The 22464-nt window shown below is 44.9% G+C and overlaps 2 protein-coding genes across 2 annotated transcripts in view; one reads left to right on the top strand and one right to left on the bottom strand.

The window, feature by feature from the left end:
• Positions 1 to 22464, bottom strand: part of itgbl1 (integrin, beta-like 1) — a 182891-nt gene that overhangs the window by 151496 nt on the left and 8931 nt on the right. The gene's annotated exons all lie outside the window — the stretch shown is intronic.
• nalcn (sodium leak channel, non-selective) overlaps positions 11261 to 22464 on the top strand; it is a 238062-nt gene continuing 226858 nt past the window's right edge. Inside the window, exon 1 of the mRNA XM_041198858.1 lies at positions 11261 to 11384. The gene's annotated coding sequence lies outside the window, so the exon portion shown is untranslated. The remainder of the gene's footprint in view (positions 11385 to 22464) is intronic.

Raw genomic sequence — 22464 nt, 5'->3', positions numbered from 1 at the left:
TGTGCTCATCAGGTTGTGGTCCGGGGGCTACTCTAAAGCTAGGTCCTACTGAGGGGTGTGTCTCTGTGCTGGTGGAGGGTGTGGGTGAGTGCTGTGGTGGATCTTCAGGGGGGTTTCAGTAGGTTCCTCTTCTGGGCTTCCACTGGGACTTGGCTGGGGGCCCTGGGTTGTGGAATCCATTGGCTGTTTCCCAGATGTGCGTATGGAAACAAGCTGAGATAATTACTGCATGTCAGTGGCCTGTGAAAGAGGACACATCACTCACAGCATGGTTGTCTGATGGATGTTTCACTGCTGGATCCTCACTTGGTAGAGCAGCGCCGATCTCACTGTCAGCACAGGACCGGTCCTGGTCATCGCCGGCCAGCTGGACAGCTCTGTTTTCAAAGACCATGAGGACCTTGATTTCAGGCATTCCTCCACCGGTCTGTGACCTCTCTCTGTTGTTGTGTGTCAGCTGGTCCTGCATAAATAGAGATTGAGAAAGTGTAAACAGGCCGCCTGCTAGGCCAGATAATATGTATGTGTGGGTGGTGAGTGATCCCATGGACAGGATGAGGACAATGAAGGTGAGTGTGAGAGAGTGAATGGTAATGTCCCTTGAACTGGCAGTGAGTGAGGGCCCTGTGGGTGTGTGATGGGTTTGTGAGTGTCTGAGTTGAGAGTGATGAGAAGAGTTAGTTATCCTGGTGGAATGGAGGAGATCATTCCTCCTCTTGTCGCATTGGGTGGCTGTCCTCTTTTGCGGGGCATTGGCACTGACCACCGCAGCCACTGCCTCCCGTGCCGGATTGGCGATGCCGCTGCCCGTCTTGCAGTCAGAGCGGGCGGTAGAGGACATCACAGCAGCCTCCACAGCATCCAAATGGCATTCCAGTGATGCGTCATTAAACCCGGGGGTTTAAGTAGGCCGCGCGCCCACCCATGGGATGTAGAATGCTGGCCAATGTGTAACTACAGCCTTGTGAGTATGAGCCCAAAAATATAGAAATGCTATTTCTTTTTAACTAGAATTTATGCTATTGTTTTGAGGAAGTATAGATGTTTTTATAGGCTGGTACAAATGTCTGCTTGGATTTCTAGGCACAAAGCAACACCAATTAGTGCAAGTATCAGGTTCCAAAAGATTTGGAGATATGTGGTTTAGAATAATGTCCTTTCACCTCTGGTCATGGGTTTAAATGAGATGCAGTGCTGTAGTTGCCATGTTACTGGGGCTAATAATCTCAGAGAGCTACAGTTCAAATCCCACGAGGGGCAATTTGAGGTTTGAACTCAGTTTGAAAAATTGGAAATAAAAAGTGTTTTTTTAGGTAAACCTGACCTTAAAGCTGTCAGAATGTCTTAAAAACAGAACAGCTGATTCACTCATGTCCTTTTAGGGAAGGAAACCTGCTGTTTTTACTCAGATTGGGCCTATGTGACTCCGGTCCCACACCAACGTAGTTGACTCTTAACTGCCTGCAGCTTAGGAGCCTGGAGTCAGAAAGGGAGTGGGTGTCCACCCGACAGTCCACGAAAATTAGGCAGGCAGTGCAGGAGTCCCCTGGGGTCCCGCCCGCCAATCGGTTTTCCGTTTTGGATACCGGTGAGGGTGTTGGTTCCTCGGAGGAGTGCAGTCAGAGCCAAGTTTGTGGCACCACGGGCATCTCAGCTGTACAAGAGGGGGGAAAGAAGAGGAGAAGAGTAGTAGTGATAGGGGATTCATTAGCCAGGGAACATACAGGCTATAGACGTGACTCCGGGATGGTATGTTGCCTCCCTGGTGCCAGGGTCAAGGTTGTCACGGAGCGGCTGCAGGACATTCTCCTGGGAGGGGGGGGGTGACCAGCTAAGAGGTTGTGGTCCCCATTAGTACCAATGACTTAGGTGGGAAAGTGGGGGAGGTCCTGAAAGCAGACTACAGGGAGCTAGGAGGGAGATTGAAAAGCAGGATCTCTAAAGCAGTAATCTCAGGATTACTCCCAGACTCAGGAACAAGCAAATTCTGAACAGGGAACGGGAGATGAAGAATTAGTGAGTGACTCTGAAAGACAGAAGCAGCACAGGTTAAAAAGTGTACAGCACAGCAGTTTGTCAGTGTTAAAAGGTATATATGTAAATGCAAGGAGCATAGTTAATAAAGCCGATGAGCTAAGTGCACAGATAGACACAAGGCAGCATGATGTCATTGCTGTAAGGGAAACTTAGCTTAAGGAGGGGCAAAATGGCAGCTCAGCATCCCTGGGTATAGAGTTTTCAAGCAGGATAGGGAAGGGAGTGAAAAAGAGTGGGGGTTTAGCATTATTGGCTAAAGAATCAATTACAGCTGTGAGGAGGGATGATGCACTAAATGAGGCATCAAAATGAAGCCATATGGGTTGAGCTCAGAAATAAAAAAGGGGCAGCCACACTACTAGGAGTGTACTATAAACACCCAAATAGTGAGAGGGCGATGGAAGAGCAAATATGTAGGCAAATTTCGGAGTGCAAAAACAATAGGGCAGTAATTATTCGGGACTTCAACTACCCTAATATCAACTGGGATATGAACAGTGTGAAGGGCACAGAGGGCACAAAATTCCCCAACTGCACTCGAGAGAACTTTTTTAGCCAGCACATAACAAGCCTAATGAGACGGGGCACAATTCCAAATTTAGTCTTAGTAAATGAAGCTGGACAATTGGATGAAGTAGCAGTGAATGACCATTTTGGAGATAGTGACCCTAATACAGTTAGATTTAGCATCATTATGGAAAAGGGCAAAGATAGAACAGGAGTAAATGTTCTAAATTGGGGGAAGACAAATTTTACAAAGCTGAGAGGTGAGCTGGCAAGAGTGGACTGTATATATCTATTAGGAGGAAAAACTGTGTCAACACAAAGAAAAAGGGCAGCACTGCCAAATCCAGAGGCCCTGGTTATCCAGAAGTATACAGGCCAAGAAACAGCAGGAAAAGAAAGCTTATGACATTCACAAAAGACTTAATACTGTAGAAAGCCTAGAGAAGTATAGAAAGTGCAGGGGTGAAATAAAAACAGAAATTAGAAAAACAAAGAGAGGATATGAAAAAATATTGGCAGGGTAAATCAAAGAAAATCCTAAGATGTTTTACCAAACATTAAGAGCAAGAGAATAACTCAGGGAAAGAGTAGGGCCTATCAGGGATGTACATGGTAACCTGTGGGTTATTGTAAAAGATGTGGGCAGGGTTCTCAATGAGTACTTTGTCTCTGTCTTCACTAAGGAGAGGGATGATGCAGACATTCTAGTTAAAGAGGAGGAGTGTGAGATATTAGATACAATAAGCATAGTGAGAGAGGAAGCACTAGAGGGACTGGCATCCTTCAAGGTGGATAAATCACCAGGGCCGGATGGATTGTCTCCCAGGCTGTTAAAAGATGCCAAGGAGGAAGTAGTGGGTGCTCTGAGGACCATTTTCTAATCCTCACTAGATACAGGCAAGGTACCAGAGGATTGGAGGTCTGTGAATTTTGTACCATTATTTAAAAAGGGTGCAAGGGATAGGCCAGAAAATTATAGGCCGGTCAGTTTGACTTCGGTGATGGGCAAATTATTAGAAACAATTCTGAGAAACAGGATAAGTTGTCACTTAGAAAGGAACAAATTTGATCAGGGATAGTCAGCATGGTTTTGTTCGGGGAAGATCGTGTCTTACTAATTTAATAGAATTTTTTGAGGAACTGAAAAGGAGGATTGATAAGGGTAGTGCAGTGGATGTTGTCTACATGGATTTCAGTAAAGCATTTGACAAGGTCCCACATGGAGACTGGTCAGAAAGGTAAGATCTCATGGGATACAGGGGAAAGTGGCAACTTGAATAGCGCCAGGGTCGATAGATGGTTTTGCGAATGTGGTGTTCCACAGGGCTCAGTGTTGCAGCTCTTGCTGTTTGTTGTATTTTTTTATTTGTTCCTGGGATGCGGGTGTTACTGATTAGGCCAGCACTTATTGCCCATCCCAATTTGCCCTTGTTCAGAGGGCATCTAAGAGTCAACCACATTGCTATAGGTCTGGAGTCACATGTAGGCCAGACCAGGTAAGGACAGCAGATTTACTTCCCTAAAGGACATTAGTGAACCAGGTAGTTTTTACAACAATCGACAATGATTTCCTAGTCATCATCATTTTAATTCCAGATTTTTTTGGATTCAAATTTAACCATGGTGGGATTCGAACCCGGGTCACCAGAACATTACCCTGGGTCTCTGGAACATCAGTCCAGTGGCAATACCACTGCCTCCCCATACATGGTAATCATTTAGGCTTAAATATGTTTATATTAATAATTTAGACTTAAATGTGGGAAGCATGTTGGGAAATTTTCAGATGACACAAGAATTGGCCATGTAGTTGATAGTGAAGAGGATAGCTGTCGACTCCACAATGTATCAATGGTTTGGTTGAATGGGCGGAGAAGTGGCAAATGGAATTCAATCCGGAAAAGTGTGAGGTAATGAATTTGGGGAGGGCAAACAAAGCAAGGGAATACTCAATAAACGGGAATTATTGAGAGGGGTTGAGGAAGTGAGAAACCTCGGAGTGCATGTCCACAGGTCCTTGACGGTGGCAGGACAGGTGGACAAGGCAGTCAAAAAAGCATATGGAATGTTTTCCTTTATTGGGCAAGGTGCTGAATACAAAAGCCGGGATGTGATGATGGAACTGTAATAAATACTGGTTAGGCCACTCTGGGATTTTGTGTACAGTTCTGGTCACCAATTTACAGGAAGGAGAGAGCAGAGGAGATTTACAAGAATGTTGCCAGGGCTTGAAAATTGCAGCAGTGAGGAGAGATTGGATAGACTGAGGTTGTTTTCTTTAGAACAGAGGAGGTTAAGGGGTGACCTAATTGACGTGCACAAAATTATGAGGGGCCTAGATAGGGTAGACAGGAAAGACCTGTTTCCCTGAGCTGAGGGGTCAGTTACCAGGGGACACAGATTTAAGGTGATTGGTAGAAGGATTAGGGGGGACATGAGGAAAAACTTTTTCACCCAGAGGGTAGTGGGCGTCTGGAATTCACTGTCTAAGTCAGTGGTCGAGGCTGAAACGCTCAACTCATTGAAAAGGTGGATCTGCACCTGAAGCACTGTAACCTGCAAAGCTACCGACCAGGTACTGGCAAGTGAGATTAAAATGAGCGGCTAGTTTCTTTTTTCCTTTTTTTGACCAGGGCAGACACAATGGGCTGAATGGCCTCTTTCTGCACCTTCACTTTTCTATGGTTCTAATTGTCCAGTAAGACACTCGGATATCAGGACAGTGATGGATGGGCAAAAAATGCTGACCTTGCCAGTGGCCTTACATCCCAAGAATGATTTTATTTTTCTAAATTAATCCCATAATTCTCCAGCTTGCTCTCACTACGATCTCTCTGCCCTCAGCTCCCTGCACTGCTCCAGTGAAGCTCACCAGAAGGTCAAGGAACAGCACCTCCTTCTTTTGATTGGGCACTTTACAGACCTCTGGACTCAACACTCAGTTCAACAGTTCTAGATCATAATCTCTTCTTCCATTTTGTTTCTTTCTCTTCACATGTTTCTGTCCTAATCTTATTTTTCTCTTGTGTTTTTTTTTCCAGACAGCAGCTGTCTATTATACATTCGTTTTTTCTCTGGACATATCTTTTCTTTCTTCGCTTGCCCCTTTACTAATGCCTTTGTCTCTGCCACGTCGACTCTTTCATCATTTAATGTCTCCCATCTTCCGCCCTATCGCAGGTCATCCTTTTGCTAATTCCCCACCCTGAGTGTTTCCAGCATTTCCGGTTTTACTTCAGATTTCCAGCGCCTGCAGTATTTTGCTTTTGTCCTACAATTCTCTCACTGCTAACTGCAATTTGAATGATTTCATTCACTGGAAAAGCAGTCCACAGCAAGATATGCTGCCCAGAAGGGAGCACAAAGTGGAAACAGGCGTGAAAGTTTGATCCAATCTGAGGGGCGGTGTTGTGGTTCTGGCAGCTGAATAGGTGGGGCCATTGGGCTCCTGAAAAAAAATGAAACCTCATATCCACGGGCGGGATGAGGTTTCATGAGGGGATTAAAATGTTTATGAAATGTTGAAATGAAAGAAATGGACATGTCCCAGCTCATGTGACAGTGACACATGAGGGGACATGTCGGTAATTCTTTTTCCCCTTCCTTATTGAAATTTTCAAAGCTGAGCCGATCTCCCTGAGGCAGCACTTAGCCTCATGGAGATGAGTCTGTTCATTCACGCGCAAGCACGAAACAGCGTGCTCCCTGCTCAGGGACTCCACCCCCCACCCCCCCACTCCCCCCTGCCCACACAGGGAGCACATAGCGGTTCCAAGTGGACATCACGCTGGGCGGGCCTTAATTGGCCTGCCCACAGGAAATGGCGGCACGCCCCCAACTGGGGGCGCCAACTAGGAACCTGCCCACTCATGCCAGCTCCCGCACAATCCCCCCACCAACAAGGGGAAGATCCTGCCTGGAAATTTGTGTCGAGTTTCACCATGTCTGCCCACTGCCAACACACAATAGCAGCAGTGTGTGTACCATTCACAAGATGCACTGCAGTAACTCACCAAAGCTCCTTCAACAGCACCTTCCAAACCTGTGACCTCTACCATCTAGCAGGACAAGGGCAGCAGACACATGGGAACACCACCACCTGGAAGTTCCCCTCCAAGTCACTCACCATCCTGACTTGGAAATATATCGGCCGTTCCTTCACTGTCGCTGGGTCAAAATCCTGGAACTCCCTCCCTAACAGCACTGTGGGTGTACCTACACCACATGGACTGCAGCGGTTCAAGAAGGCAGCTCACCACCACCTTCTCAAAGGAAATTAGGGATGGACAATAAATGCTAGCCCAGCCAGAGACGTTCACATACGAGATCTAATAAATCAAAAATCTAGTGATGAGAAAGTTGAGAATAGCTGAAAAGACCTTTCACAATGGATAGGAGCAAAATCATATTGAAAATCACAATGGACAGATACTGTGCACCTCCAAAATACCAGATATAGAGTAATACTGGGAGTGGACCAAGATGTTCTGTCCATCTTGTACTATCTTAGGTAGGACTGGGTGAATGGCGAGGAAGGTGTTTGACAATATAATGATTCCACACTCCCAACCCACACTTCCTGCTTCCTGCTTCCTGCTTCCTGCTTGCACTACCTTAGAGTGAGTGTGGGATCAATGAAATTGACCATCTATGCAGATAAGGTTAGAACGTAGAATGATACAGCGGCAAAGGAGGCCATTCAGCCCGTCAAGCCTGTGCCGGCTCTTTGACAGTGCTAACCAGCTAGTCCCACTCCCTTGCTCTTTCCCCACAGCTCTGCAAATTTCTCCCCTCCATGGATTTATCCAATTCCACTTCTGTACATTACTATTGAATCTGCTTCCATCACTCTTTTGGGAGACATGGAGAAAAATGTCAACTCAATGGTGATTTAAAGAAGTAAAAATATAGAATAGAAGCTAAGATAAATACTTAAAAGGGATTATTATTTCAATGGGACTTTTGTTGAAAATACAACAGAAAATTGTAAATGCTTCATAGGGAATTTAAAAAAAATCTGAAGCATTCCCTACATTTTGGATTTTTTTCTGGTATTCGATATGTTTGATGTATGTTCCTTACGTGACTGGCGTCCTATGACTTTTTTCAAAAGGCGTACCCTGTGGAATAAGTGAGACGAGTACAACAAATTTAAGTAAAGGTTAAAAATAAAAAGGTGCTGTGAACAAAAAGATTGCATTGGATTTTAAGATGGTTCCTTTCACAGACCATATACATAACACAGATTGTTTTGATCTTACCTTGAGGGGAAATTTTTTAAAACCTTTCCCTCTGCCTGGCGGAAAAATAATTGAGCAAAGCGCCAGAACATCTATCTAACCTTACAACCTATATCATTCATTTTGTCAATCGCTTTCTGTGGCATGTTTTCATAGCTCCAGCAACAAGAGGTCCATAGAGTACTTAATCATCTTTGTCAGCAAGCACAGATGGACTTCGATAGCCTTTTCTGGATATGCAGACTTAAACTTCGAGAAAGGAATTGCTCCTTTCACAACCTCAGGACATCCCAAAGCCAACGAATTAATTTTAAAGCGTAGCCACTGTCGTAATGTAGGCAACACGACTGTCAATTTGCACACAGCAAGATCCCACAAACAGCAGTGTGATAATGGCTGGCTAATCTGATTTTAAGTGACGTTGGTTGGGGGATAAATATTGACCAGGGCTCCAGGCTCATCTCTCCTGCTCGTCTTGTAAATAGTAACTGTGAGAACTTTTATGGCCCTCTGAGAGGGCAGACAGGGGCTTCTCATAACAAAGTCAGCACATCCGACACTGCTGCATTTTCTCAGTACTGCAGTGGGAGTGTCAGTTAGATGCTATGCTCAAAGCTCTGGAGTAGGACATGAACTCACAACCCTTCTGACTCAGAGGCAACAGTACTGTCCACTGAGACTAAGCTTATGTGAAAATTCCTTTCCTAACTGGATACTAATCAAGCTATGTTTTAAAGGAATTAATTGGCAAGGTATTAATAGATTTGTGTGGGAGTCTGTCCAGCACATCTATTACTCTGTGGAGAATATTCTAAATCTTCTCAGTTGAGGTTTCTCATGTTTGCACTTTTGTCCTCCAGCTATTTAGTTGCAGTCCAAATTAAATTGCTTATTTACATGTTTGTTATGCATATCCCATGACATTTTAAAAGACCTGCACTATATTTTCTTTTTTTTAATAGGTCAGTGTTCAGGAAAATCAAATTAATTTATTTTAGACCTTCATCATGATTTAAAGCCCTAAACTCCATAACAATTCTCGTTAACCAATGTATTAATGTCCAGTTCAGAATGGGATGTGTAAAATTGCATGCTGCTATGAATGAGTCTGATGAATGGTCAATGATAACAAACAAATCATTTTCTTTTCCCATCCTCAGTAACAAACAGTCCCTTCATCCGACACATACATCACAGTTCCTCTCACAATACAGCACCCTAAACTTGCCCTTGTTACCTCCCTCCCCTCCTTTAAAAGGTTCTTTAAAACCCTTCTCAAGCTTTTAGTCACCTGCCCTTAATATCTCCTTAAGTAGCTCAAAGTCAAATTTTGTCTGATAATCATTCCTGTGAAGCAACTTGGGATGTTTTGCTATATTAAAGGCACTATATAAATGCAAGCTGCTGTTGTTATATGTAAGTATAAGGTAGTCGCCATTAAATCCACTAGGGGGTTCAAGAGGGGCTGAGTGGCCAACTCGCTCCTAATTCATAAGAGAAACTTCTTCACCTAGAGAATGGAGAATGTTTAGAATATGGAACTTGCTACAGCAGGGAGTAGGTGACTAATATAAACGTATTCAAGAGCAAGTTCCCATATAGAAGAACATCTTGGGCCTCCCACATCATACCACTGTTGTGATTAATTGGCATTTTTAAATCCTTTTTTAAAAAACAAACTTAAGCCTGTTGGCAGCCAGTCTGCTGTTAACAATCTCTTCAAGTTTCCTGTTTTTTTCCTGAAGAATTAAATAAAAATATTCTCAGCACGGATCCAAGTGACAACCAATGATTCAGAGGCTTTGCAATGGCAGTAGGGTGACTGGATGTCCCAGTTTCTCGTTAAATGTATTGACGTCCTGATAATTTCCAAAGAGTAGTTCAAATGACCCTGTTTTCACCTTTACCCTTTATGCCAAATATGAACTGGGCCTTGGGGGCAGAAAGTCTGTACAAAATTCCATCATTCATCCTGTAAACATCCATCACATTGCATTGCATTGTGTGCAGCGGACCCAGTTTCCTTCTCTCCCCTGCCCCCCTTGATGTCTCCAAGGGAGTTGTTGGTGCTGACACCTCCATCGCTGATGATGCCTTTTAAACGATCTACGGAATAGGGTTGCCAACTCTGGCTGGACATATTCCTGGCGATGTCATCACATGACCCATAATCAACCACCCCCTCCCCCGCACCCCCCCACCGCCCCACGCTCCTGCAATCAGCTGTTCAACATGTCAATCTTCACAGAGCATCACACCGGCCCTGGTTTTGATTTTTGAAGGTCTGGTTCCCCCTAAATGACAACTAGTGAGAGGTGAATGGTACAGGGGAAGCTGGATAAACATATGAGAGAGAAAGGAATGGAAGGATATACTGATAGGGTGAGATGAAGAGGGTGCGGGAGGAGACTGGTGTGGAGTTGAATCACCAGCATGGACCAGTTGGGCTGAATGGCCTGCTTCTGGTGCTGTAAATTCTATGTAACTCTAACAAGGTATTTGCACCTGTGTAATGTTTTACTCCAAAAATAAAACTTATGCTGGTTGCTTCTGCATCTGTTTAGAAAGCTGTAGTAGAAATAGTTGGGGTTCGTATCATTTTCCTTTATAAGGAGGAATCGCTATTATTTAATACCTGGTATTAAAGTGAATGCTTATACAATGGGACAATTGCACACATTTCTCACACAACAGGCCCACAAACTTGGTCATGTGAGATGAAGACTGCCAGGTAACAGGTCTCGAAGGAAATCTGTGGTTTACCCCTCAGGCAGAGTTTTACGTTCCCTGTCGGTGGGTTTGTAGGCAGGGGTGAGCATAAAATTAGTAGGATGGCCTTTGCGACGGGTTCCCGTGCACCCTGACCTCTCTGTAGTTTTACGCTGGGAAGGGCAAGGCCTGCCCGCTCTCGCCCCGATTAAGGCCTTTAAGTGGCCGATTATTGACCACCTAAGGGCTGTTTTCCACCCAGCTTTGATTTTTTTGGCTGGCGGGAGGAGTTCAGTGAAAAGGCGAGAAGGCCAAAAATTGACCTTGTTCAGACCTCGGGTGGGAGGGGAGGGGAGGGGAGGGGTTGCCCCCCCAGGGGTTGCCCCCCACCCCCCGCCCCCCCTCAAAATGTCTGACCCCTGCTCGTTCCCCATACCCCCCAGCCTCTTGACTGATACCCCAACACCCCCCCTCCCCCCTCTGTCCACCTGCCCAGGACTCACCTCCCCTCTCCATTCCCAACACCACCAATACTAAACCTAGTCCTGGACCTCCTGGGATTGAGGCTCTGGGGGGGGGGGGCTGCTTGCAGTCCTCGTCCTGTCCACCGCAGCCTCCGGCGCTGCAGCGGCTAGCGAGCCGCTGGCCAATCCGATTGGCCGGCCAACCCCCTGAGGCGGGACTTCCTGCCGAGTGAGGGGCCCGAATCCCGTCTGAGACCAATTAGCACTTTGTTGGGGTGTGACATGGCTGCGGGGCGGGCAGTATCGGCGGGGATGTGCTCTCCGTCAACTCTTCGGATGTTGGGAAGGGAAACTCACAGCGTCCGAAATATCATGGCCCTTTACACTGAAGCGATTCAAATAAACGGACCCCAGAGAAAAAGGATTGGTACGTTACAATCTACTGAATATTATGAATTCACTTACAACGTGGTAACGGCAACTTGCATTGACACAATAGCGAAATACTGCGGATGCTGGGACTCTGAAATAAAAGCAGAAAGTTCTGGAAACACTCAGCAGGTCTGCGGAGAGAGAAACAGAGCTGGAGGGTTAACATTTCAGGTCGACATGACCTGTGTTCTGATGAAAGGTCATCTCAACCTGGAACTTTAACCTCTGTTTTCGCTCTACGATTATTGTATTTATACAGCGCGTTTAATCCCAGAAGACGAGGGAATTGTCCTGCGGGGAATGGTTGATCCGAATGGGCCTATACACCCTGGAATTTAGAAGTGGGGCGGCAGCAGATTACGGGGGTGGGGGTGGGGGGCGGCACCCACCCCCCCGACCCCCGGAAACTAAGTGGGCTTGGAGCCGGCCTGCCGGACTCCGCCCTGCCCTACAAGCGTAACGGGCCGCGGGTGGGCTAAATAGGCAGGCCTGTGGGACCTCTGGCTCTCACTGGGGAGGCAATCCCGCCCTCGGCAACACGCCGGCCAATCAGGTCGCCCGGCAGATCCAGCGGTTGCCCGGCAGCGTCAAGAGCGCATTAGCGGGCACTGCCGGGACTGCAAGCAGGGCCCCAACGAGAAGGTCCAATGGATCCAGGAGCCGGTTAAGTCCGGGGCCTCGGGCAGGGAGGCTTTGGGCAGTTCAGAGTGGGGGTGCCTGGGGGTGGTGTTGGGATGGGGTATTTTATAGAGCACGCAAGTAGAAAATAAGGGGGAATACTATCTTGGTGGGTGGGGGTGGGGGTGGGGGTGGTGGGGGGCTAATCCTGATGCGCAAATGGCACCCCCTGAAGATGGTACCTCCCTTCCTTCCCACCCTTTTAAAAAAGTTTTTTTTAAAAGATAGCCTGCCCACTCCCGTCCGACTGTCCACACCAACCCTGTTAATGCCAAGTTCAGTGCCCACCAACACCACCCCCCCCACCCCCACCCCCCCCCCCCCAACTCCCCCCCACCCCGAGCTCGCCCCCATAATACTGGGGGTGGGCAGGAAGGTGTTGGGGTTGGCACCCGCCCGATTTTACGTGCCATGCTGCTGTAAACACCCCCAACCAGGGGGGCAAGTAAAATTCAACCCATGATCCCATTGGAACACTTGGCTTCACAGGGTAGATGCTGAGAAATTGTTTTCTCAGGGGCGTTTGAAAAACAGGGGTCACAACCTCAAAATAAGGGGTCACAATTTAGGGCTGAGAGGAAGGGAAATTTCTTCACTCAGGTAGTTGTGAATCTTTTGAATTCTCTACCCCAGGGAGCCGTGCGTTCACAGTTATTGAGCCTATTCATGTCCAACAGCAATACAATTTTGGTCTCTAAGGAAATGAAGGGATATGGGGATAGTGTAGGAAGGTGGAGCTGAGGTGACTCTAAGAATGGTGGAGCAGGTACAAATGGCCTTTGTGGGGGCTCGGGACACAGGGCGGGATTTCCCATACCCGCCCACCGCCGGGATCTTCCAGTCCCACCGCCAGTCAATGGGATTCTGGCTTGGGGGGGGCGGCGGCCTCACCCACTGCGGGTCCCACCCGTGACAGGGCCGAAAAATCCCGGCCGTAGTTTTATAAAGCAATATTTTTATAAAGCAAAATTTGATACTGAATGCCAAAGGCAGTATTAGGGCAGATGGCCCAAAAGATCTGGTTCCGTGAGATAGATTTTGAGGGCCAGCTTTGAAAGAGAGGTAGAGAGGTTTAGGGAGGGAATTCCAGGGCTTAGAGCCTAGGCAGCTGAAGGTGCAGCCACTGATGGTGGAACAATTAAAATCAGGGATGTTTGAAAGGCCAGAATTGGAGGAGCGCAGGGTTCTGGGACTGGAGGAGATTACAAAGATAGGAATGGGGTAGGGTCGGGCATGGAGGGTTTTGAACATGGGGGATGGAGTATTTTAAAATCAAGGTGTTGCTCACAGCAGGAGCCATTGTAAGTCTGTGTGCACAGGGCAGTGATGGTTAAACAGGATTTGGAATTATTAATACTTGGTTAAAACAAGATTTTTTTTTGTTATTGCCATTCAAAACTAATAAGCTGTAACTGTTATATGATGTTGTTATGTGCCTGCATCCCATTGTAATGTAAAGGTGCTTGGCAGAGCAAGGGTTAATATGAGACTGGAGAATAGCACTGCTCACAGTATGATGCATCGAGTCACATGGTAATAGGCTGAGAGAACGTCTAGAGAGAACACGCTGGAAGCAGCCTACTTGAGTGGCAACAGCATATGCATGACCGTGAACTGGATCAATAAATGATTAAAGATTAACAATAAGGGTTTCATGTTTAAATATATAAGTCTCAAGGTTTCATCGTTGAGCCATCACAGCTGTCACCATAACACAACATAATGCTCAGCTGTGATAACACAACAGGGCTGGCAGCATTGGGAACTCCTTAAAGATATTACGTCAGCAGTGGACTACAACATGGTGAGCAGCAGTGGTGATATGAAAGGGTGCATTTTAAATGATAAACCCAACCAGGATCCCTAGGTATGAGAAACTAAATGCAGCTCAAGACAACCCAGAGATATGTACACCTCAGAAGAAAACTTGAAAAAACAATTGAAGAAGCTTCACTACAGACTTAGAAGTTGAGGAGTCCACCAGAGTGAGTGGAAGTCCATTGCAAGACCCCCAAGTGACGCAGACTGAAAAAGAGAAAAACTTGGTCAGATCACAAAGACAGGTGAGCAAAAATACAAAAATTTCAAGACCCCCCTAAGTGATGCGGAGCAAAAAACTGCTCAGATCACAAGACGGGTGAGCAACACCACAAAAAGCTTGCAAGATCCTGAGTGACACTCACTTGAGACATTTGGTTAGATCTCAAGATGATGAGCAACACGACAAAAATTGCAGGATCTTGAGTGACGCAGAGTTAAGGAGCATGGTCAGATACAGGTGAGCAAAAATACAAAATAAAAGAAGCTGTTCTTATATTCTAGAATAGGTGGTGGTCCAAGAGGCTCAGCAGATTGCAGTGATGGCCATGCTGTACTGAGGTTTCAAAAAAAACATACAAAGTTGATAGCTTGTGGCTTTCAAAAAAAATTGCACACCCACTGAAACTCTCGGAGCCCAGGACATGCAAAGTGCAAAAGACCTACCAAGGTAAAAGACAAAACATAGAAAGAATTGCCCAGAAATGAAGTGTCCCAGTTTTTGAAAGTTTAAAAAGTTTAAAAAGAGAAGCCCCACGATATCCAGGGAACCCGCCAAAAACTGGAAAAGCGCTGGAAGCTCACAACAAAATAAAACGTCAGCTGCAGAGACAGCCTGAGTGAGAAAAGTAGCTACTGCACAGATTGTCTTAAAAGGGCAAAGACATTTAAAGTGGTAACTACAAGAAAAAAAATCTGTAAATAGTTAAAGATTAACAATAAAGGATTCATGTTTGAATGTACAAGTCTCAAGATCTCATCATTAAGACATCTAAAGAACCCATTTTACAACAGTTACCAGCTAATTACATATAAAAGTAAGAAATTATATTGATAAAGATGTAATTTTGGACCTGGATTTAATTCAGCCAGTCATGGTGACCAGGCCCAATTCATCACAGGAGCCTGAGTCTCCTGGCAGTGGCAAAACCCCACCCAATTCAGTCAGAGAGAGGAAGAGGCTGACGCAGGATTCCCAGCCACTGACAGAATGTCAGTCAGGCTCGTTAATGAGCCAATTGACACCCATTATCCCTGAATCCACTGTAATATAGTTGCCGCTCAGGGATTAAATGGGGGGCTGCATGGCTTTCCTGCACCCTCCGACGGCCACCCACCAAAACCTGTTGGGTTTGCCAGCAGTCTCCAGGGTGGGCCGTGGTGTCCCTTGTAGTCAGTCACCCTGTGCCGGATAAAGAGACCCGCTGTCCTTGTCTCCAACCTCCATGCACCACCTCTCCAGCGACACCCACCCCACAATCCCCATCCCACACTCACTCACCTCTGGCCTGGGGCCTCCCCATGATCCGGGACCTCTGGTGGGTGCATTACTGGTAGCAGCCACTGCTCCTGCTGGCACTGGTGGCAATGTAGATCTACCGGCCTCTGATTGGCTGGCAGCTCTCGGCGGGCAGAACTTCCGCCACTGGGGGCCTCAATCATGGGGAAGGCCTGATGGTGGCCATTTAGGTGCCCGAAAGGTATTTAATTCCAGCAGGCCTCCCCCACTGAACTGACGGGGGTTCCCCGCTGGTTCCTTGACCAGCGCGCTCGACCCGATCGGCCTGACAGGATTCCAGCCATTATTTATGAATATTCGAAATAAAATGTTCCAGATGATGACATTGAATTTACAATACAGAAGCTGGTTCATTAATTCCCTTTAGGGAAGGTAACTTGCCTCCATTAACTGGTCTAGCCCTGTATGTGTCTCCAGTCCCAGACCAACACGGTTGACTCCTAACTGCTTGCAGAAATAACCTAGCAAGGCACTTGGTTCAGGGGTGGGCAATAAATACCAGCTTTGCTCAGCCACATGTCTATCCTAAGAATGATTTTTTTTTGTAAAACCTATATTCAGTAAAGTTTCTTGGTGATTTACACCAATTTAAATTGAAGAAGATGGCTGCTTCCACACATATTCACAAGCCAATAACAGGCAGGAACAAAGGAAGAGGAGGAGGTCATTCAGCCCCTCGCACATTTTCTACCATTCAATTGGATAACAGCTGATTTGTATTTCTTAACTCCACTTATCTGCTTTGGGGCTGTAACCCAATAAAATATCTACCAATCTCAGTTTTGAAATTTGCAATTGAGTGAAAACACTCAAACTAAGGTTGAACAGTGGCACCAACATTTCTGAAAAGATTGTTACTGCCAGGAGGGTTACACTAACAATTGCCAACTCTAGCTGGACTTATAAAACAAAAACAGAATTACCTGGAAAAACTCAGCAGGTCTGGCAGCATCGGCGGAGAAGAAAAGAGTTGATGTTTCGAGTCCTCATGATCCTTCGACAGAACTTGAGTGCGAGTCCAAGAAAGAGTTGAAATATAAGCTGGTTTAAGGTGTGTTGGGGGGGGGCGGAGAGAGAGAGAGAGAGAGAAGTGGAGGGGGGGTGTGGTTGTAGGGACAAACAAGCAGTGATAGAAGCAAAACAAAAACAGAATTACCTGGAAAAACTCAGCAGGTCTGGCAGCATCGGCGGAGAAGAAAAGAGTTGACGTTTCGAGTCCTCATGACCCTTCGACAGAACAGATCATCAAAAGATGTCAACAACAATAGAACAAAAGAACACATAGGTGTTAAAGTTGGTGATATTATCTAAACGAATGTGCTAATTAATAATGGATGGTAGGGCACTCAAGGTATAGCTCTAGTGGGGGTGGGGAGAGCATAAAAGATTTTAAGATATTTAAAAATAATGGAAATAGGTGGGAAAAGAAAAATCTATATAACTTATTGGAAAAAAAAGGAAGGGGGAAACAGAAAGGGGGTGGGGATGGGGGAGGGAGCTCACGACCTAAAGTTGTTGAATTCAGTATTCAGTCCGGAAGGCTGTAAAGTGCCTAGTCGGAAGATGAGGTGTTGTTCCTCCAGTTTGCGTTGGGACTTATGCCTGGAGGTTTCATCACATGACCAACAGCCCCACCCTATGCTCCCGCCATTGGCCATCTGACATGTCCATCCTCGTGGTGGCCCCGCCTCTCCGCAGCCAATCAGAAACCAAGCAAACTCTTTAGGTGACTCAAATGGTTGAATCTTGACAACCGGTCAGACAATTCTTTTCCCCATTGCCAATATTTTTGTGACCAATAAGCCAAACTTGCTGAAAGATGGCAAAAACCATCCTTTCTCAAAACAATGATTTTTCTCCTGGGCTTTGGTCCCAGCAGAGTCCTGGAGATTCACCACCTTCAGTTCCTGGTGACTCCAGTCCAGTGCTGAAGGGTTAGCAATGTAGATCTACCGGCCTCTGATTGGCTGGCAGCTCTCAGCAGGCAGAACTTCCGCCAATGGGGGCCTCAATCACGGGGATGTAGCTACACAGTGAACTTTGCTTTCTGCTTGTTTTGAGGTACTGTTGATGTCAGCCATAAAAAGGGGGAAAGTTGGCATTGTGCTAATGAATGTGTGGTTTCGTTTTTAAAAAGTGCTTTACTATTCAAAAATAACACAGACATTTGATTTCATGCATCATTTCCACAATTACACATCTGGCTATATCTTTGTGCTTGTTGGTTTTGGCACCATGTTATCGAACAACGGAAACCAAATTACAAAAATATGCAGTTAGAAAGCCTTTTGCAGTTGCCTTTACCCCTCAATTTCTTTAGTACTCCTGCAGAACTTTCTACGTTGTTTCTGTGCTGTAGATACAGCCTGTCTGTATACACTCTATCAGGGCACTCATCAGCCTCCTCCTCTCGAGGGATAAAAGCTTTGGTCTGTTCAAGCTTTCTAGATGGTTGTACCCTACGATCTGGTAACATCATTGCAAATGATTTTTTTTTCACTTTTTCCACTGGCCCTATATTCTTTTTTGGAAATAAAGATGATAACTGTACACAAACCTCCAAGTGTGGTCTAACCAAGGTTCGGTATGACTTGGTCACTGTGCAGATATGTTGCAGCAATGCAAAACCCCAGGTCTGGTTTGCGTGATGCATTGGGTACTTTCTTGACAGGGATTCATTCCACTGTCTGGAACAACTTAAGAGAGGCAAAGGGGCGTTGACAAGTTGCTTTCACTATTGACTATTTCACTATTGCAGATTTAATGCAATTTGCCTTGCAACAATACTTTGCAAACTTAGAGCTGGAGTACGTTATTCAGCAAATAACATTGATTTGACTGTTACTATGTATGGCTTTCAGTCTGCGCTGGGTAAAAGATTAACATTTGGGTTAGCTTACCAAATTGGTTTTAGCCAGATAGATGACCTCCTGACCGTTCTACAAAATACTGAATGCTCTGATTTTGAAACTCTTAAGCCCAATGAACGTAAGAACAGGAGGAGGCCATTTAACCACTCAAGCCTGTTCCACCATTCAATGAGATCATGGCTGAACTGTAACTCCATTTATTCACTTTGGTTCCATATCCCTTTATACCCTCGGTTAGCAAAAATATAATGATCTTAGATGGCAAATTTTACATTTAAAATCTTTGCAGACAGAAAGAACATGTACATACACTGCACCTGTTTCAGCTAAACAAAATAAGTGACAGCCATTCACTGACTCATTCCTCAGGACAATGCCTTGACCAATCAGTGTCAAGCTGCCTGCATTAAATGTCAAACAATGCTTGGTGGTTAGCAATCAGTCACCATCACTGGTGCATTCTTCATGGCAATGCCTCTACAATCAGAATCCCACTTGCCAACTAATCAGCATTCTCTTCACATGCAGTATAAATTGTTGTTTTACCCTTATATTGGTTATTCTTGTGAAGTGCCCTGATGTGTGCAAGACCAAAAGCTTTGGCATGTCTCTTTTTTCAGCAATACTCAGATTTAAAATTATTAATTGAGCTAGTGTCTATTTAGTTTTATAGGAGAGAGTTCCACATTTCTATCACGCTTTGCATGGCAAGCATTTCCCAACTTCTCTCCTAAATGTCCTGACTCTGATTTTATGGTTCTGCCTCTTGCCCTGGACTCTCCTACCGGAGGAAAGGTTTCTCTCTCTCTACCATGAATTCCCTTCAAAATCCTAAAAATCTCAATCAAATCACCCCTGAACCTTCTTTATTCCAGGGAACACAGGGCTATTTTATGGAATCTCTCTTCATAATCTAATCCTAAAAGGCATAGGAACATTCTAGTGAATTTGAGCTGCACTCTTTCCAAAGCCAACATATCCTTTCTGAGGTGCGGTGCCCAGAAGTGCTCACAGTGCTCCAAATTGGGTTCTTTTCTCTGCAAGGGGCCTGAGGTAAAATAAGGGAAGATCTTGTATTTCTGTAGTGTCTTTCACAACCTCAGGATGTCCCAAATTACTTTACAATCTAGTGCTTTTCAAGTGTGGTCACTCTTGTAAAGTAGGAAGTGCGGCAACCAATTTGTGCACAGCAAGACTCCACAACCACCAATGCGATGATGACATGGTTTTTTTTTATCAATTATGGTGGTTTCAGGGTAAATATTGTTCAGGACCACTGGGAGATCGCCAAGGCTCTTCTTCAAAATAGTGCCACAGGATCATTTAGCTCCACCTGAGAGAGCTGATGTAGCCCCAGTTTAACATCTGATCCACAAAGTGGTGCATTTATATGTCTAATGTCTAACGCAAACCTAATTATCCTTTTAAGCAACAGCAGTGGAAGATATTCTATGCACCAGTAAGGCAATAAAAAGTGTTACTGTTCCCAAGGTAATGGCAACAATGACTGGCTCTATCCCATGAGTTTAGACAGAGTTTCCCAATTCCTCATTGGAAGGTTGCCATGGCAAATAACTGCCAAAAATTCTGTAAGGTGTGTTCAATTCAGGCAGAGAGCAGAACAAGCATGTCGGCTGTGAGAAAAGATTATTATTTTACTCTCACAGCAAATTATGCTCTTCAGGTAATGATGTGAAGGCAAAATATTGGGCAAAGTCTTGCTGGAACAGTAACAGTCATAAATGTTATGAATACACAAATTGTCCAACAACTTTAGGGAATGAGCAGATATGCTGGGAGTTGTGAATCTCCAGAACCTGCTGGTCAATTTACATCACTTCACACAAATGGTTTCTCGTCCTCAACCTCCCTGTTATTTTTAAGAACTTGCTGGATTTGCAAATTAATTGTCCATTAAACTTGCCACAGAAAGTTAAAGCTGGTAATTAAGAGCTACCTTTCAACAATATGATAATTGTTAATGCAATGCCAATCAACGTCTCTGACCCAGAAAGTGAACAATTTACTCTGTGGAGTCTTTATCTGCCACTGGTAAATTTCACTTAGGGTTTTAAAAAAATGCCAAATTTATCATTTTTAAATTTATTCTTACTTCCTTTGTTGTCTCATTTTTTTTCTCTCTTTCTCAATCCAATCTTTCTTTCCCTCTCTTTATTTCACTTTCTGTCCCTAATTTGATTCTAATTCACCCAATTTCCTTCTCCATCCCTGCCCAGCAAGAAGTGACTGATTGTGACAGAGCACAGGAAGCATGAATCTTTATTAGTTTATTTGGACTATGCTTGACCTTGGAGTATTTCATGATAATATTGCATGGCCAATGAGAATTGTACTCACTTCCCATTATTCACATCTCTTATTGATGCACAAAAACAGAAATTTTGAAAAATGAGCAAACTTTGTACTTATAATACAATGGAGCCTCTTGGAGTCTAGATTTCTATATTAAACCAAAGGTGCCAAACAGATTGCTGTTATGTTTTCTTATTTACAGCATTTGTTCTATTATCTACATTATTCTCTTTTTAACTTTATGTAAAAAAAAATTCCCATTTGTCACTTGGAGGGGGTCCCTTCCCACGTGGTTTTGAACTGTTGCACGTTTGCAATGCTGCCCTTAAATAAAGCAACTAGGTCACACTTTAGGAAGGATGTCAAGGACATGGAGAGGGTACGGAGGAGATTCACCAGAATGGTATGGGGGACGAGGGACTCCAGTTAATGTGGAGAGACTGGAGAAGCTGGAATTGATATCCTTAGAAGGTTAAGGCATGATTTAGTAGAGGCGTTCAAAATTATGGAGGGTTTTGAGAGGGAAGATAGAGAGAAACTGTTTTCGCTAGAAGGAGGGTCAGTAACCAGAGGACACAGGTTTAAAGTGATTGGCAAAGGAATTAGAGGGGAGATGAGGAGAATTATTTTTACACAATAAGTTGTTGTGATCTGGATTATGCCTATGGGCAGCTCCTCTGTTCATTTCACCACACCTCTTGGTCCTGCACTTTCTCTGCAGTTGCTCACAAGAGCCTCACATTTTCATTTTCAATGAGCAATATGTCTAGGAAAGAGAACTCATGAGCTGGTTTCACCTTGCTTTCCTGGTCTGTGCTCAATGGAAACATAAGTTCTCTTCCCAAAGGACCCATCCATCCATAAGCAGTTATTGTCGCTTGAGAATCTAGCACTTCCACCATCACCACCAAACATTCAGTGGCTCCATTGTTAACAATGGCTCATAACCCTGAGAATGGCACCCTTCCCTGAACCTGGGGCCACTTGCAAAAGGGCAAGGCTGACCTCCTACTAAGATCTCAAATGACCCTGCCTCCTGGGAATGGACTGCCTGGAACCTTCGAAAGGGAATTGGGCATAAACTTGAAGAGAAAAGTTTGCAGGTTTAAGGGAAAGGGCAGAAGGAAAGAGACTGAATGTATGACTCTTTTGAAGAGCCAGCCAAGGCACAATGGGCTGATTGGCCTCTTTCTGTGTTGTATCATTCTAAGGTTCTGCATGGATGGACTGTCTGAGCTGAGTCGTCCTTTAATCTCTCGACTCTTGAGCAAGATTCCTGAAAGTTGCAGTACAGATCAGAAAAATACTCTGTGGGGAACTATGAGCACAATGGTCAGGATTTTTCAGTCCCACTGTGATGGAAACCACCATGGGAAATTCAGTGGCCCAGCCAAAAGTCCATTGCAGGACCGGACAATCCCAGTGGCAGACGAGGCCAGAAAACCTTGCACAATGTCTAATGTCATCACCCTGAGCCATAACTCATCGTATCATAAACGTAGAGCCCCATCATCCCTCCAATATTCCAATCGTTTCTCAATTTATGTTAATGTTGGGTGAGAATGCGGAAGTGCTACTGCAGTTCACAAACAGTTAAGAGTTTTAAAAGAATGACAAATAATATAAAGTCAGAACCATGTAATTTACCAGAAATACAGTTAGGAATGACATTTAATTTTGTTTGGAGGCAGCGATTATCATCATTATTTCTGTGGTCGGGTTGGGTAAAAGCCTTAATCTCAGGGTTACTGGGCTCTTACTGGTTGATTGATAAAACAAACAGCTGGCAAAATGCATGTAGGATATAATTTAAAAAACATTGTCCCATTGTGTTTTTATTGTAACCGTCATGACTCAGCACAGTATTAATAGTTTTT

The sequence above is a fragment of the Carcharodon carcharias genome, chromosome 11 (genome assembly GCF_017639515.1).
Source record: "Carcharodon carcharias isolate sCarCar2 chromosome 11, sCarCar2.pri, whole genome shotgun sequence".
NCBI lineage: Eukaryota > Metazoa > Chordata > Chondrichthyes > Lamniformes > Lamnidae > Carcharodon > Carcharodon carcharias.
Note: the sequence above shows the minus strand (reverse complement) of the source record. Positions and strands in the feature narration are given on the sequence as shown.